This window comes from Nannobrachium achirus (genome assembly GCF_963921795.1).
Source record: "Nannobrachium achirus genome assembly, chromosome: 5".
Classification (NCBI taxonomy): Eukaryota; Metazoa; Chordata; class Actinopteri; order Myctophiformes; family Myctophidae; genus Nannobrachium; species Nannobrachium achirus.
In genome coordinates this window covers 75262585-75281356 of record NC_137814.1, presented here as the reverse complement: position 1 = coordinate 75281356, position 18772 = coordinate 75262585, and the positions used below count along the sequence as shown (strand labels likewise).

Sequence of the window (18772 nt, the reverse complement as noted above, 5' to 3'; positions counted from 1 at the left end):
GCAATATGGAAGTGTTGGAATGTACTTGTTTTTAAAAGGTTTAGCATTTCACCGCAGTCGGTAGCAAAACTGGCAGTGTTCACAGTACGGGAGTATATCCTAAAAGACAGAATTAAATATAACAGATCAGAGGTAAAGATTTTTTGGAAAGTGGGGACTGGTTTTGCACATGACACCCTGAAGGAGTTACTGTAAGGATGCTGTTGTAAATGTAATTACCTATTTATAGAGTGAATTAACTTATTTTAAAGAAAAAAGGCTGACTGTTTGTGAAAAATGATCTAAGATTATGTGAAAATGTAATGATATATTGAATATATTGAATGTATTGTAGGTATATATTTAAATGCCTGTGATCCTTTGACTAAATCAAAATAAAATGTCTAAAAAGTGAAAGTGAAGTGGTTCACCCTCAGCGAGGCTTAGCCATTGCACACCATGCTTTGCTGACCCGAGCGAATTCCCCAAATGTGGGAATCTCGACTGTATAATTTCTGGTAGTGTGGGGACTGCGTTCGCATTCTCCCCTGAGAAAATGTTAAAGAGAAACTATTTATCCCGCAGTATGTTGCCATACCTTAGCAACAGGCATGATAGATTTATTTTAAGAAGAAGTACATATAATATATAATTGTATAGATAGATACCTTTATTATCCCAAGGGGGAAAATGTGCTGCCTCTGGGCAACACATTTTCCCCCTTGGGATAATAAAGGTATCTATCTATCTATCTATCTATCTATCTATCTATCTGTCTATCTATCTATATACCTAAAATATAATTATAATAACTTGTTAAAGTGACCATTTTGCATTTGTAGTTATTTTACTGTAATTTACCAACATAATAATAACCCCCACAGAGAGACATTCATGGATTCATATTTAGAACTAACTTTTATTTCCCCCCTAGCAGCGGCATACCCCTGCCATACCCAATTGACACCCCTGGTCTGTCTGTCTCTCTTTCTCTCTTTCTCTCTTTCTCTCTTCTCTCTCTCTCTCTCTCTCTCTCTCTCTCTCTCTCTCTCTCTCTCTCTCTCTCTCTCTCTCTCTCTCGCTCCAGCTTCAAGGGTTTTATTGTGAAAGTGCAGACAGGAAGCGTCACGTGTTGTTGATCGTGTTTAACTTGACGCTTTGCTTTGACGTTCACGTTGACAGGCTGCAGCCACGACTGTAAAGACAGACATGGTGTCAAACCAGAGAAGAAACGCAGAAGACTAGACTGCTAGCCTTCATCTCTCACGGAGTGTTCGTCAAAAAGCTGCTGAGTTGCTCTTTAGGATGTTTTAAAGTCAACGACAGAGTTGCAGCAGCGATGGAAGCCGGTATGTGATGTTTGATTCTGTGATTTGATGCATTCTCTGTGCTTAATGTGTTCTCTGTCTCTTGGTTAGCTTAGTGGTTAGCCTATAGCAGTTAGCCTGTGACAGGGGTCTTCAACGTTTTCAGGCCAAGGACCCCTTAGCTGAGAGAGAGTTGAAGCAGGGACCCCCACAACCTTCTCATAGATTCCATATAGCCTATCTACAAGCTCTCAGCGCCTCGCTGTGCGAGGCGTTGTGAGCTTGAAGATCTGCTATTTTTGGCTAAAGTTCTCAGAATATCATGGACACTTTGGAGGACCCCCTAGGGGCCCTGGACCCCCTGTTGAAGACCCCTGCTATAGCAGTTAGCCTGTGACAGGGGACTTAAACGTTTTCAGGCCAAGGACCCCTTAGTTGAGAGAGAGATGAAGCAGGGACCCCCAGATTCCATAAAGTTTCATCGTTTGACAGCACAATCATCAGTGTATTTTGGATTCATGTCAATTTGTGTTATCACATATTTACAACTTGAACCGTCATTACCTAATAAACTTGACCTTTCACTCTGTACTTAGTCTGCTCTTTTTCCCCTCTACACCAATCCTCTTTGCCGAAAATAGCCGATCTACAAGCTCACAACGCCTCGCAGCGCTAGGTGTTGTGAGCTTGTAGATCGGCTATCTTCGGCTACAGTTCTCAGAATATGGACACTAGGGTTCCAGTTGTTAATCTAAAAAGGATTGGAAGATTTGGAGGACCCCCTGTAGTAACTCTGAGGACCCCCTAGGAGTCCCGGACCCCCTGTTGAAGACCCCTGCTATAGCAGTTAGCCTGTGACAGGGGACTTCAACGTTTTCAGGCAAAGGACCCCTTAGTTGAGAGAGAGATGAAGCAGGGACCCCCACAACCTGTTCAGAGATTCCATATTTTTTCATCGTTTGACAGCACAATCATCAGTGTATTTTGGATTCATGTCAATTCGTGTTTTCAGATATTTAACCACTTGAGCCGTCAATACTTAATAAACTTGACCTTTCACTCTGTACGTAGTCTGCTCTTTAACCCTCTACACCAAAGCTCTTTGCCAAAAATAGCCGAGGCGTTGTGAGCTTGTAGATCTGCTATTTTGGGCTAAAGTTCTCAGAATAAGGACACTAGGGTTCAAGTAGATTCAAGCAAAGATTTGGAGGACCCCCTGTAGTAACTCTGAGGACCCCGGACCCCCTGTTGAAGACCCCTGGCCTATGACATTTCAGACCATCAGTATTCTTGTGATGATTTGAGAATAATAATCTGTATGGTCAACCTAATAGTCTGTCATCCAAATTATTTTGGGGGGTCCCAGCTTGATTAACCTAATGTGCAACATTGTTTTCTCACTCAACAGTAAACAAACCAGCATAAAGTTAGAGGGTAGGGTGTATGGCTGTATGCACATTTCTAAAGTGACAATTCAAGGACTTTTTAATACCTCTAAAATGACAAATGAAACATTTGCCAAATTGTCAAATATTAGAGGCAGAAATATTGACACAATGCTGCGTTGCGAGGCGTTGTGAGCATGTAGATCTGCTATTTTCACAATAGAACCGTCTTATACAAAATGTAATGCTTCAACTCCCCAGTTAAATATGATTATTTTGGGGGTCATGGCCTGAAAAGGTTGAGAACCACTGCTCTACCCCATTTAACGATCCAATAATCACAGACCACTTAAATATCGCACAGTGTGAGTAGCTGTTTCCGATGTGTGCGTGCTTGTGTGTGTGTGTGTGTGTGTGTGTGTGGGAGCGAGGGAGGGACTGAGGAGAGAGAGAGAGACTGAGAAGAACTCTTGTCCTCTAAAGACAAGATCTATTATGATCCAGGTCTTATGCCTTATGCCTTAACTTCTTTGCCTTTTTTTTACTATTTTGAAAAACATTTTTAAATACTTCAAATGCTGATCTACATCTGCACGCTGTGAGCTTGCAGATCAGCTATTTGAAATATTTTAAAAAAATATGTGTATATAGTATATACACATATTTTTTTTAAATATTTCAAATCAGCTAGATCAGCTATTTGAAATATTTTAAAAAAATATGTGTATATAGTATATACACATATTTTTTTTAAATATTTCAAATAGCTGATCTGCAAGCTCACAACGTGCAGATGTAGATCAGCATTTGAAGTATTTAAAAATGTTTTTCAAAATAGTAAAAAAAAGGCAAAGAAGTTAAGGCATAAGGCATAAGACCTGGATCATAATAGAGCCCATATCTCATTCACTCATCAAAATGTGCACTTGCTCGGCGGTCGGGCAACCCGGTAGCAAACTTCACCTGCCCGACCATTTTATTTACCTGCCCCGGGCAGCCGGGCAACCGTTAGTAGGGCTGTCACGATATGACATTTTACATGACGATTAATTGTCACGCAAATAATTGGCGATTAACGATTTAATTGTGTTTTTGTCATTGACAATTACATTTCTGTTTGGCTTTTAGGCTTTGAAGTTGCACCTGGTAGATATGACACATAACCTAAATATACAGAGAAATGACTGACATATTTGACAACTTTATACTTAAAAAAGAACATTGATAGGGAAATAGCCGATCTACAAGCTCACAACGCGTCGCGATGCGATGCGTTGTGAGCTTGTAGATCTGCTATTTCCACTATTTTTGACTCTTTTAAATATATGAACGTTTTTCAACATGGAAACGATTATGACGATTATGAAAAATAATCACGATTATGTCAAATAATCACGATTAGACGATTATGTAATAATTGTGACAGCCCTAACCGTTAGTGTCAATCCCTGTCAAGTACGTTATTGCCAGGTCTGTTTTACCAATTATAGAGGGTTTAAAAGGTAAATTGATTTGAAAAAGGTCTAGGTCTAGAAAAATTGATCTAGGGCGGTCACGATTATGACATTTTACATGACGATTTATTGTCACTAAAATAATTGCGATTAGCGATTTAATTGTGTTATAGTCATTGACAATTCTGTTTGGCTTTGAAGTTGCACATGGTTGATATGACACATAACCTAAATATACAAAGACATTACTGACATACTTGACAACTTACTACTTAAAAAATAACATTGATAGTGGAAATAGGCGATCTACAAGCTCACAACTTGTCGTGATGCATCGCGTTGTGAGCTTGTAGATCTGCTATTTCCACTATTTCTGACTTTTTCTTTAAATATATGAACATTTTTCAACATGGAAACAATTATGAAAAATAATCACGATTATATCAGAGAATTGCGATTAGACGATAATTATGTAATAATTGTGACAGCCCTAAATTGATCCCAGTGCATGACAGAGGACAATTCCACAATAAATGAAATCTCCACGATTATTTTGAGTGTTTTTCATCACAACAAACGTTTTAATAGCGATTATCACTCCCTCGGGTCAGCGGCAATGCGTGCACAGAGTTTAGTCGGACAAACGTTTCGCGCGGATTTCGAGCATTTATAGTAGGATGATAGCTGGATCACTGAGCCATACAACACATGTCACATCAAAATCCTTATTCCAGGAGTCTTCAACAGGGGGTCCGAGACCCCTAGGGGGTCCTCAGAGTTACTACAGGGGGTCCTCCAAATCTTAAATCTTGTTGTTTTCCCTCTTTTTTATATTAACCACTTGAACCCTAGCGTCCATATTCGGCTAAATTTTTGGCTAAAGAACTTTAGCCAAAAATAGCCGATCTACAAGCTCACAACGCCTTGCAAAGAGCTTTGGAGGGGAAAAAGAGCAGATTTAGTACAGTGAAAGGTCAAGTTTATTTATGGTTAAATATCTGAAAACCCACATTAACATGAATCCAAAATATACTCATGATCGTGCTGTCAAACAATGAAACCATATGGAATCTATGAAAAGGTTGTGGGGGCCCCTGTTTCATCTCTGTCTCAACTAAGGGGTCCTCGGCCTGAAAACAAGCCATACAACCCATGTCACATCAAAGTCCTTGTTCTATTCCTTCATTCCAGACCAGTGTGTGGAGTCCAGTCTGCACGTGAAGATGAGTTCTCCACAACCAGCCACGTCTGTTTCTGTTAAACAGGAACCTGCAGATGACCTGGACCTCAGTAAGTTTAACAATCTGTAATTTTATCGATGTGTAGGTCTATCATCTTATCAACGTTTCAGTAAAACAGGGTTTCCCAAACTTTTTTGTCTCAGGGCACCCCATAAATATTGTTTTAATCCGAGGCACCCCTACATTATTTATAATGTTCACTCCCAGCACCTTATATTTCGTCGTTGTCGGGTGGAAACCTTGTATGTCCAAAACTGTTTGTTTTGTATTTATCATCTATAAAATGAACTAAACTAGTGAAAACAGCAGATCTACAAGCACACAACGCCTCGCATCGCGAGGCGTTGTGTGCTTGTAGATCTGCTGTTTTCACTAGTTTTGTGAGACAGTCTTGTATGATGAAGCAGGGCTTTGCTTTACCAAAATACATACACATTTGAAACTTGGAGATACAAGGGTTCTGACCGACAGTGACGACATTTTAGTGATTGTGTTGCGAGGAAAAGGTTGAGATAACAGCCATTTTGGTTAGAACTGACTGAAAATAACTTTGTACTTCAAGTTCAAATGAATTCCAAATATTATCAAATTATCTCGCGGCACCCTTGGACTGCCGTCACGGCACCCCAGGATGCCCCGTCACCCTCTTTGAAAACCCCTGCAGTAAAACACATGGATCTCAGTCCTGGGGACTGATTTCAGTCTTGAGGATTCCATAGGGGCTATTTCTGAGATCAGAGGTGTAGCGATGGCCACGGCCTGAATGACAAAGTCATCAAAATGCTAGTTGAGTGATCTCCAAACTAAAAAGCAGTTATAATTTCAAGATATGAGTATTTGAATTGGCCAGACTAGCATAGCATACAACAGATCTTCAGAAGATACTTCTATAAAATGAAGCATGGATTGGTACACACACACATTCAGTGTTCAGTTCAGTTCAGAACTTCAGGGAAACACCCCAAATATTGGTGTATGCCAGGCCTAGCATTTTGTCTTTTTAGGGGCAAGGCCACATGGCCTTTGATGTTTTTAGAGGGCACAAATGCCAAATTGCCAGGGCAGGAAGGCCATCAAATAAAACACGATTTTAGTCCATTGAAAGAATTAATTTAATTTAAAGGTTAAAGATTAAATGTATGACTATCTGCATTGAAATACATGTTGGTATATTTACAATCTGATCCATGCTCAGCCATGCACCAATCAAAGTTACTGACTTTTGGATCTCAACAAAAGACACTGGTGTCTACATACTGGTATAATAAAGAGACAATGGTGTCTACAGTACATGACAAGAAAGAGACACTGGTGTCTACTGTCTACATATTGACAAGAAAGAGACAGAGGAGAAAGTGGTACAGTCAGCTGGGGCATTAAGGCCATTGTGGCCAAACTGAGGGGCAAAGACGGCCATGGCCTCCCTGAAATTCCTGCCCTGGTGTACGCTGTGTGAGCCATGTTTCAAGAATCACATTTGGGACATGGTCTGAACATTTTTTTTTTGGCTTTAACCCCTGAAAACAATATATCTATTCTTAAAACCATATATATAAAACTCTAGATACATCATCCGGCTCTGCAGTTCATTGGAGCGACGTGTAACGGACGTCTGGAAAAAAAATATATATACGGATCGCTGTCAGTCAAAGTAACTACTGGCCAATCAAAGCGCGTCTTTTCCGGGACTTACCAATTCAATTCAACAGAGCTTTATTGGTATGTTTCCATCCAGTTCCTGATGTTGCGCAGCTCAACTGTTCTTAGAGGCTGCGTACGAAAAGACCCGCCCCCACCTGCCTCTGATTGGCCTACCAACTTCTGTTCTTCTGTGACGCAAGTGGAAGCGATTCCCTCCTGATTGGCTACCGTTGCCTTCTAAAGTTTGTGTATGCGACCTGACGGTCGCTTATCTCTGGTTTAGGGAGTCTTACTGGTTATAATAATGGCTCATTGACTGTTTGCAGTTACCCTGCCACATTTGTATTTGTACAAAGGCCAGTTCGACGCATTTGGACAACATTTAGGGCTGAGAGGAGAGGCTTATTATCAGTATCAGCCGAGTATGCAGGACTCTATCCCCGTTAAAATGCGACCATGGATTGCTGAGGTGGGGCACCACACCTACCAGCAGCTCCCTGTACTTAGTGCACCCAAGCAGGGGTGTTGCACCAAATTCTGGGATTCACTGCGGGCCCCCACACAATTATTTTGTGCTTTAACTATTGAAAAATAGCAGATATATTCAAGCTCACAGTGCAGTGGTGCTCAAACCTTTTCATGTGAAGGACCCCCAAAATGATATGTATATGGCCACGGACCCCATCTCAAAATATTTAGTTCCAGGGACCCCCCCAGAAGCAAATGTTTGCTTAAAAAATACATATATTCAAAGATTTGCACATATTTTCACGACTTTCAAAAATAGCAGATCTACAAGCTCACAGTGCAGCACCGAGCTTGTATATCTGCTATTTTTCAACAGCTAAAGTATCAAATATTTAAGGCCCCTCCACCTTGGGCCCTGGTAACTCATTCCCACTCCCCCCCCCTTGTGACACCCCTGCACCCAAGTCATGTTACTCATATGCTGAGTTGGCGGTGCCCGCGTTCGAATAAGTGTTTGTTTATTTGTCACATTCAAGCAGCAAAAAAGTTTGGATCCATCCCTCCCTCGAATGTGTCACTAGTAGTAGTGGTGTGTTTGTCTGCATGTAGGGCTGCCATGATTATGACATTTTACATACAGTACTTTAATTTAACAGTTTGACTGCCACGGGCGGGATATCCCGCCCGACGCTTTGTCCGCATTATTGCCAATTAAAAAGTTAAGCGGGATATCCCGCCCGACCCTTTTTTTTCATATTACAGTAGTACAGTGTTGGATCTATGCGGTAACCAAGATACAGCCCTTTTGGACGATGGGACGGTCGTCATGCATGACATCAGTGGCGTCAGTTCAGAACAAGCTAAGGTATGGCAACATGACTGGTGTCTGGTGAAGACACCAGTCATGTTGCCATACCTTAGCAACAGGCACGATGAAAAGTACATTTTTATTATTTCCCCCTGTCAAGGTATGGCAGCTGCATACCCCTGCCATACCCAATTGACGCCCCTGCATGACATCACACGCTCATGTTACCAAATTCAAGCATGCTGGTTGGCCGGTTCCCCCCAGACACAAGGGTCTAGAGGCCCATTATACACACAACAAGAGTTCAGTGACTTTACCGTAACCGGACACACAGCAATCAGAGGGAGAGAGAGATATATTGAGAGAATGAGCTAGAATTAGTTATAAAATCATTAGATGTAGTATTATTTAGAGAGATAGAGATAGAGAGAGAGATCGGAAGGTAGAGGTTTTACCTAGGAGGAGTGGGGGAAGGGAAGGGCTAGTTTCTTTGTAGGTTGGGGGGGTCCATTTTGTAAAAAAAAAAAAGAAAACATAAAAAAACAGAAATCAGGGAAAGATGCCAGGGCGAGGAGGGGAAGCCAAGTGCAAACGTAAACACACATTGCCAGTTCGCCACCACGGGGCCAGCCTGAAATCACGGAGGTTTTCCAAACCGAAGCCAGTGATCGCCGTCCCAGTTACCGGACCGTTGCTCCGCTGATCAGAGAGCAAGTCATGGCCGCACATGGAGACCAAGCAGGCAGCCGAACCATGCCCCGTGGCCGTGGACACTCAGCCCCCAGCCTCCGCCGATGGCGCGGCATGCATGCTGCCCGTGGCAGACCACCGATCGCGGCGGTTTCTCCCCGCGCCATGCCCCGTGGACAGTCTAACTCTGGACAACAAGCCCGCAGTCTCCGGCGGTGACATGCATGCTGCCCGAGGCAGACCACCGATCGGTGCGGTCTCTCCCCGCGCCCTGTAGGAAGCACTGCTGAGCTGTGATCAGCGAACCCGGTAAGCGTTACAAAGTTTATGTTCTCTACGATTCACTTTGTTCTTTACGTCTGTCTTTCAATGTTATATGAGATCAGTGCTGTGTTCTACCTGTAACGCACGTATACGGCGTCTGCTGTCGGAAAATAAAAGGCAGGGGCAGGTAGGATTAGCCCAGGGGGTCGCTGGAACCTCCATAGCACCAGGGACTACCCTCCACACGCGGGCACGGCGCCGCCAGGCGCCGGCCTCTATACCTCCGTGATGGAGGAACAATAAAATATGAATGGCGTCTGCCCTCGTGAACCTTTCAAAGTAGCGTATTTGATAGGGATTATGTACTATAGCGTCTGCCCTGGCCAAACGAATAGTAGCTGATCGTATGCCCTCAAAAAAAGTCTAGGACACACCACTGTATGAGATGCATAAAGTGTGTTCCTGTGGAAATGAGCCATGAATCTGTAGGTCTACTTCTTTCTAATGCAAGCTTGTAATACATTCTTCAATCAATCAATAAGCCTGACCTGCTATTGTTTTTTTTCCACGTAGGGTGCATTTGGTAATATACAATTCAATTCAAAGGAGCTTTATTGGCATGAGAAAACATACGTTTACATTGCCAAAGCAAGTATCACAAATACAATAAAAAAAACAGTTGAAAATATACAGTTGGAGGGGGTACAGCATTGTTCAAACAGAGCTATGTCGCATTGTGTCATTTTATATATATATACAGGGTACAAATAGCAGCATTATTTTCCTCATAGTACATAAAGGTATCAGCTCTGTTTCATACTGTATGTGCAGTAGGTCTAGATGTCAATCCATGGTTTGTGGTGTATGAAGTTCCTCCAACTTCTTCCAGTAAGAATACATTTCTTTATAGTTTAGTTTTTTATTGTGTGTGTATACCTAGATAGATAGTTTAGTAATACAATCTGTGTGTGTGTGTGTGTGTGTGTGTGTGTGTGTGTCTACAAGCACACAACGCCTCGCGGTGCGAGGCGTTGTGTGCTTGTAGATCTGCTGTTTTCACTACTTTTGTGCGACAGCCTTTGCTAAAGAACATACAAATTATACAGAAGCACGATCATTTAGTATTTTTTATTTATTTCTATCATATACAGGGCCCGTGGAGTCTGACTGGATGGAGGAAGGATGGGAGCCCGATCTGCAACCAGACCAATGACAACGCAGAGGACAGTATGATGGCGGAGATAGCGAGAGCGGAGGAGTCAGGCATAGGTCATACACACTGTAGGTTCGCTGCCTGGACCAATGTCACTCTAGGGGAGCTGAAGAACTTTCTGGGACTTCTCTTCCTCACAGCTATCGTTCACAAGCCGGAGAGCCATGCACTGGTCAAAAAACATTGCCATGCCGTACTTTCCCAGAACAATGTCAAGGAACAGGTACCAGGCCATTTTGAGGTACCTGAGGTGCACGCACGCACGCACGCACGCACGCACGCACGCACGCGCACACACACACACACACACACACACACCTACACACACACACACACACACACACACACACACACACACACACACACACACGGTGAACAGTACCATCTTTGACCTTTAGCGGGGCAGATAAATGCATTTTTGCACTAAAATACTTCAGAAGTGGAAAGAAACCTAAAACTTTTCACAAGTACTCCTTAGGGGCTGTTCCTATGATAAAACACATTAGACACTGAAAAATCAAAATGGCTGCCATGTTTCCAAGATGGCTGCCTCTGAACAGTACGCCAGCCAGTTAATGTCCGATTTTCATAATATTAGAGTTGTTTTGTAGGTTTTAAAACATCCTGAGTTCATTTATTACACTTTTAAAGCAGCCAGAATAACCTTTCTGACTTTTGGTTGGGGTCTTTCCTCACCTGGGACCCCCCAAACAGACCCCTGAGCCTATCTCAGTAATCGCATTGCTCCTGCTCCAGAGCAATGTTAAATTAGATCATAACTGAAGCATTAAAGTTGTTGTAACTGGGCTCTGAAAGCAAAAATGAGTAGTAGCAAATACCCAGGGGTCTTCCACAGGGGGTCCGGGACCCCTAGGGGGTCCTCAGAGTTACTACAGGGGGCCTGCCGAATCTTGATGGGGAAGTTCTTTTCTTTTTTTTAACTGTTTTTATTTTCTCAGTATTATTTATTACATTTTTGTGTTAGACAGTTCACAGGTGTTACTGCAGGGATTGCAATAATTAAGGTATTGCAACTTCTCACTTTGGGCGCGCAGTCTAACATGTCCATTTATTGCGCTGCACTCACACTGACAACACAACACACACACACCTCTTTGTTATCGTCACCCCAAAACCCGCACCCTATCCTCTTAAAGAGCTCACGGTCAATTGTACCCAAAGAAATTCACTACTATACATGTCCTCCCTTGGCTCCCTAATAGTGTTGACAGTTTCCACTATAGCATTTGCAGGGAGGAGAGTGCAAGGCAGGTTATTGTTTGAGCAGCTGCACCGTCCCTTGTAACCTGCTTTGCAGCCACATTTGATGAGCTCAAGTACTGCCTTTGCAGCAGGGAGGGCAAGAAACCTGACTGGACATACCCTCCACTCTCTGAATTCCATCTATTTTTTTTTTCAATTGATGGAAGCTCAGGGCAATTTGTCAGGTATGACAAAGTAGGCATCATAATAGGATACCTTCATCAAGGGACATGATTTTGAGGAAGTGCAAACACATGAAGAGGCTGATACCCCGATTCCTTATCAAGTCCTTGCCTCCGGTACAAAAAAAGGAAATTTATATATTCAAGTGAGTTCAAGTTATTGGATGTTACAAATGTCAAGGGTTCCTTTGCGTACATAGTTTTTCAGGTGCTTACTGGGGATGAACATTTGTTGGAATCACCAAAAAGACATGGGTCAATGCCTACTTGATGATGATGATGATGACCAAGCCATTAACCGCTTCAAGGACCTTGGCAAGGTCATTGGCCATTCCTCCTGAGCTTATAAATGGTGAGCTTCCATCAACATTGCAGTCGGAACATTTTGCATGCCATGTTTACAGTTCAAAAGGTCCAACAACCCTGGGATTACTCAGATGGGAACTATTTCTGTCAAAGAACTTGGAGTGTGAGATGCTACATCCAACTCGTGCTGCACTGCTACCACATTACCTCCGCGCCAACTCTGTCACAATGCAGGATAAATCATACCTGACCATACCATACCCTGTGCTTCCACCAATCGAAGAAAATAGATGGAATTCAGAGAGTGGAGGGTATATTCCAGTCAGGTTTCTTGCTCTCCCTGCTCCAAAGGCAGTACTTGAGCTCATCAAATGTGTCTGCAAAGCAGGTTGTAAGGGACGGTGCAGCTGCTTAAATAACCTGCCTTTCACTCTATGCTATGGTGGAGACTGTGTCAACACTATTAGGTTGGACATTGAAGATGATGATGATGAAGACGAATATATCCTGCATGTCTGAAATTACTGTATTGTAGTGAATCTCTTTGGGCGTAATTGACCATGGGCTCTAATAAGGTGAGGGTTTTGGGGTGACAATAACAAAGAGGTGTGTGTGTGTGTGTGTGTGTGTGTGTGTGTGTGTGTGTGTGTGTGTGTGTGTGTGTGTGTGTGTGTGTGTGTGTGTGTGTGTGTGTGTGTGTGTGTGTGTGTGTGTGTGTGTGTGTGTGTGGTCAGTGTGAGTGCAGTGCAATAAATGGAAATGTTGTTCTGCGCCCAAAGTGAAAAGTTGCAATACCTTCATTATTGCAATCCCTGCAGTAACAGCTGTCAACCATAACTGTTTAACACAAAAAAACATTATAAATAATACTGAGAATACTAATAAACCATCAAAGTACAATACATAAAACTAGGATACATAAAAACATTCGAAGTTTCAAAAAAAAAAAGAGATTTGGCAGGCCCCCTGTAGTAGCTCTGAGGATCCCCCCAGGGGTCCCGGACCCCCCGTGGAAGACCTCTGTTATTTGCTACTAGTCATTTTTTATTTCAGAGCATATTTCAGATCTAATTTAACATTGTTCTGGAGCAGGAGCAGAGCGATTACTGAAATAGGCTCAGGGGTCTGTCTGGGGGGTCCCAGGTGAGGAAAGACCCCAACCAAAAGTCAGAAAGGTTATTCTGGCTGCTTTAAAAGTGTAATAAATGAACTCAGGATGTTTTAAAACCTACAAAACAACTTTAATATTATGAAAATTCGATATTAACTGGCTGGCGTCCTGTAAAACATATCCGAAAAGGCGGCCATCTTTAAAACTGGCAGCCAATTTTAAAATTAAGTGTCTAATGTGATTTTTCTAAAGAATGACCCAAGAGGTACACTCTGTAAAATTTTGGTGCTTCTTTCCAGAACTGAAGTATCGTTCTCCTTAACTGCGCCGCTACTTGATTTGTGGTGCCTTTGACTCCTGAATGTTGGCTTGTTGAATGCCTTTTTGAGAATACAGTACTTTATTTTGACTTTTATATTATTTTATTTATTCTTTACTTGCTGCACATTTATTTTATTTTACTTTTATCCAGTTATATTTTATTTTTGTGAAGTCATATTTGTGATTTTTTTTTTTTGGAAATATTTGTAAATATTGTTGAACATAAATATGTTCATGCTGGATGTGTGAGGTACTCACCAGGGTTAGGGTTCGATGTTGCCATAAAATAAAAGGTTGACATCGCTTTTCTGACTTTTTGTCTTCCTGACCTTTTAGACCAGGTAAAAACACAGTGAATTCACAGTGCATAGTTCTATCAAAATGTAAGGCAATTTCCACCTTCTGAGTCATTTCATACTTTTTCACTTTGCCCCCTTGAAACTAGACGATGGTACAATATTTTTTTCACTTTCTTTGCAGAAAATGAAAGTAGGCATGCTATTCTTTCTGTCAAGGGTACTTGTGTTCCGTTACCATTTACCAATTTGTTGCTATGGCTTCCTAAAGTTTTTTTTCTTTGAACTCAAATATCTCAGAATCTAGATTTCTGAGGTTATTGACTGGTTTGCGCAGTGTGCACTCTCGAGCACCTATCTCCAAAACCGCTCACCGAAATCACTCCAAAAAATTTTTGGTAAAAAAGAAAATCCTCTTTTACCAAATCTCCCATTTTTGTTCCGATATTCACATCGCATCATTTTCAATTTATTCTCTGGAATGGGGGCAGAAATGAATGGGCCTTGATGGTGGCATGGGCCGGGGGAGGGGGGTGGGGGGGTCTGGCAGTCAAAGTGTTAATTGTCACTCCAATAATTGCGATTAACGATTTAATTGTTTCTGTCGTTGAACAATATGAGTAAACAAAAATCAACATTTCTGTTTGTAAAACACAAAAGTTGCACAGGACATATATGTCAAAATAACATAGGCCTACATATAACTTCAAAAAACATAATACTAGTGGAATAGTGGATCCATATGCTCAAAACGTATGAATATCTTTAAACAATTATTGTGACAATTATGCAAAAGCAATTGTGATTATCTCAAATGATTGCGATTAGGCGATTACTGTATGCAATAATTGTGACGGGCCTACCTCCATGTGGGACACAATGTCATTGTGGGACACAGGTGACCAGGGGCTACACAAGGGGGGGGGGGGGGGGCAGTGGGACTGAGTTACTAGAGCCCAAGGTGGAGTAGCCTTCATTATTTTGAACTTTAACTATTGAAAAATGGCAGATATAAAAGGTCACAGCGTGGCACTCGGTGCCACGCTGCAAGCTTGTAGATCTATTTTTGAAAAGTCATGACAATGTGTCCAAATCTTTGAATATTATGTAGCGAAAATTTCTAATTCAAATTTTGCTTCTGGGGGGTCCCTGGAACGAAATATTTTGAGATGGGGGTCCGTGGCCAAAATACATATCATTTTGGGGGTCCTTCACGTGAAAAAGTTTGAGCACCACTGACATAGAAACATAGGTTTTTCAAAAAACCTTAGAAGGATTTGAAATATTCAAAGACAAACACATTTTCACGATTCTTCTGTGAGCTTGTATATCTGCAATTTTTCAATAGTTAAAGCACAAAATAACTGAAGTGAATCCTTGTAACCAGGGCCCAGAATTTGGTGCGACACTCCTGGACACGATGTCATTGTGGGACACAGGTGACACATGTCATTGTTCTGTCTGTCTCCTCCAGTCAGGGACAGAGAACATCAGCGGATCATTGAAATATTTGAAGAGGAGAGTGACGAGGAAGAGTTCCCTGGATTCGCTGCCTCAGGTATGGAAAAAATCAAAAGAACGCACACACACACACACACACACACACACACACACACACACACACACACACACACACACACACACACACACACACACACACGCACGCACGCATTATTCCACCAGTAAGACTCCCTAATCAGGAGATAAGCGACCATCAGGTCGCATACGCAAACTTTAGAAGGCAATGGTAGCCAATCAGGAGGGAATATGGGAAATGGGACAGATCCAGATACTGTGTTCCGCTTTGCATGATTTCAGGGCAAAATGTGTAGGAGCAGTGTCCAAAAATGTGTTTTGCAAGAATGGGCCTCATGGTGGCGCTAGAAGAGGGCCATGTGAGAATTGATGGGTGGTTGTGGTTCGGCAGCCAAGGAGTGTGTGTGCAAAGTTTGGCATGGAGCAGTAATGAGCACATATGGCGCGCCGTAGATTATAGCCGTGTCCACCATTGTGAATCCATTGAGCGACGTCACCTATCCATCCTTCAAACATGGCTTATTCTGAAGGTTTTAGTGTTACGATGGCGCGCTCTAGTGGTCTTTTTGGTGGTGGTTTATCATCATAGCTTTGAAAACAAGTAAATTATACCTTATCATGTTAATAAAATATAGCTATTTTCCGGCAGTTTTAGCGCACATCCATATTTTAAGTTCGCAGGGAATGGGTTAAGGACATTATTAAGGATATTATGTTATCAATATTAAGGACATATATGGGCGGTGTGTTCCTCCCTCCACGTCATCAGCGCCCACACTCTAGGTGGGGTTGGCGATAGGGCCTTTCTGTGTGGAGTTTGCATGTTCTCCCTGTGTCTCCTAGGGTTGATACCCTCACAAAAACATGAACAAACTCCCCCCGGAATGACAATAACTAGAATCGTCAGAGAAACGCTGTGGTTGGCCAGATGGCCAAGAATTGGCCCTTTAGGGCGAGGTCGCATGTCACCCTGAGGTCGCAAGTCACCCTGAGGTGTCTTACTAGTATTATGTATTACCTATATTATATATTAAAGACAATGTTGTAGCCATGTTGAATTATTAAATATGGGTTCCTTATCAATTCCACTATAAATCATTTGTTATTGTTATTAGTTGTTGTTGGCAAAGATTTGTTTTCAAATGTAAATTTTGGCTATAATTAGGCATTAGGCTTTTAAATATTGTTCAAGCTGACAGAAGGCAATGTGGGTACTGTCACTTTAAAAGCCTAGGCTAGTCCAAGTCATGGACATTGTTGGCAGGTCTGCTTATTATGCTACTTTGGGCTTGTTTTTCTGTCAAGTTGGTTAAATATATTGGGGGTCCTTCCTTGACATAGTTAAATATATTGGGGGTCCTTCCTTGACATATTTAAATATATTGGGGGTCCTTCCTTGACATGGTTAAAAATATTGGGGGTCCTTGACATGAAAATGTTTGAGAACCGCTGCTGTTAAATAACATTCAACGATAAAGTTAAACCAGTAAGACTCCCTAATCAGGAGATAAGCGACCGTCAGGTCACATGGGACAGATCCATGTTGATGACATGACTCTAGACATACTGTGTACCGCTTTGCGTGATTTTAGGGCAAAATGTGTAGGAGCAGTGTCCAAAAATGTGTTTTGCAAGAATCAGCCTCATGGTCGCGCTAGAAGAGGGGCATGTGAGAAATGAGGGGTGGAGGTTGTGGTTTGGCAGCCAAGGAGTGTGTGTGCAAAGTTTGGCATGTATAGGGGCAACGGTGACGGAAATATGAGTAGGGGTAAAGTGTGACTTGACTGACGGACTGACTGACTGACAGCCGGTGGAGAGTTTGATAGTAACTGTGACCTGACGGTCGCAAATACGAAAGGGGGAAAGAGTCTGATCCTTCGAGGAGACATTCTACTTCTGCGGGGGTGGGCTAAAGCCTATTGACGTCACACACACCCACACACACACACACACACACACACACACACACACACACACACACACACACACACACACACACGCTTAGAGCCCCCGACGGCGACGTGGCGTGACATTGCAAAAATACGTTATTTCTCATAACATATTATATGATTGCATGTTTATGTGCCTCAAGTCTACAGCCCTGATTGGACCATTCAATTCGCCCGCTCTTCAGGCGAGACGAAATAAAATATAAGTATATTATAAGTACCTTTTACCAATTATAGAGGGTTTAAGTGGTACCGGATAAGCAGCTCAGCAAATAAAAGCTGAATTGATCCCAGTGCATGACGGAGGACAATATCACAATAAATTACATCTCCATGATACGATTATCGCAAGTGTTTTTGTATCACGATTAATGATAATATCGCTTATCGTCCCATCCCTAGTGGTGGTTGCCCCGTGTACTTTTGTTTACTTTTACGCTTCCCACCAGTAACATCCGCCCAGCCGTTCTGGGTCCTAGGTCAGGGGTCTTCAACGTTTTCAGGCCAAGGACCCCTTAGTTGAGAGAGAGATGAAGCAGGGACCCCCACAACCTGTTCATAGATTCCGTATAGTTTCAAAGTTTGACAGCACAATCTTCAGTGTATTTTGGATTCATGTCAATTTGTGTTTTCAGATATTTAACCACTTGAACCGTCAATACTTAATAAACTTGACCTTTCACTCTGTACTTAGTCTGCTCTTTCCCCCCTCTACACAAAACCGCTTTGCCGAAAAGTTGTGAGCTTGTAGATCTGCTATTTTTGTCTCAAGTTTACTAGGGTTCAAGTGGTTAACTCTTTCTGTGCGAAAACCGAATAATCTCGGTTCTTTTTTCCATTCCAATACTAATTTTTTAATCTATTTCGCTTACCCTGAGCTGCTAGTAGCGACGTGGGTGGTCCTGGCTCCTCCACCGCATCCCAACGAGCCATTCTACTTGTCCCGATGATTTATTCCATTGAAAATGGTTTAGAAAAAAGTTTAGAGCCCCCCCAAAAAAACGCTGTTTCAGCAAGACGTATTAAGGATTACAAGAACCGACATTATTCGGTTCCTTTAGTAAAATGAATTAAATAATCGGAGGCATCAACGAAGCCCCGGTCTAATTTAGCATCCTAGCACAAGGCCGCGATTCTGTTTACACGGCCGGTAATGGGAAGAAAAGGCCGCAGCACGCCGCCCACTCCAATAGAAAAACACATCTTTACAGCGGATTTTCTCCGGATTGTGTTCCGAGGCCAGCAGACAAGTTATTTTGGCGGCTGAATAACTTTAGATCGCTCTTCTAAAAAATTATATAGTCGATTGCTAACTGATAGCTAACTTCCTCCGGCTCGCTAGCATAGCACTCATTCGA

The 18772-nt window shown here is 42.3% G+C and overlaps 1 pseudogene across 1 annotated transcript in view; it reads left to right on the top strand.

The window, feature by feature from the left end:
• Positions 1–1317: 1317 nt before the first annotated feature.
• Positions 1318–18772, top strand: part of LOC308285306 — a 57152-nt pseudogene continuing 39697 nt past the window's right edge. The window contains exons 1-2 of the transcript XR_013963346.1: positions 1318–1328; positions 5317–5415. The product of XR_013963346.1 is annotated as an uncharacterized misc_RNA (transcript). The remainder of the gene's footprint in view (positions 1329–5316; positions 5416–18772) is intronic.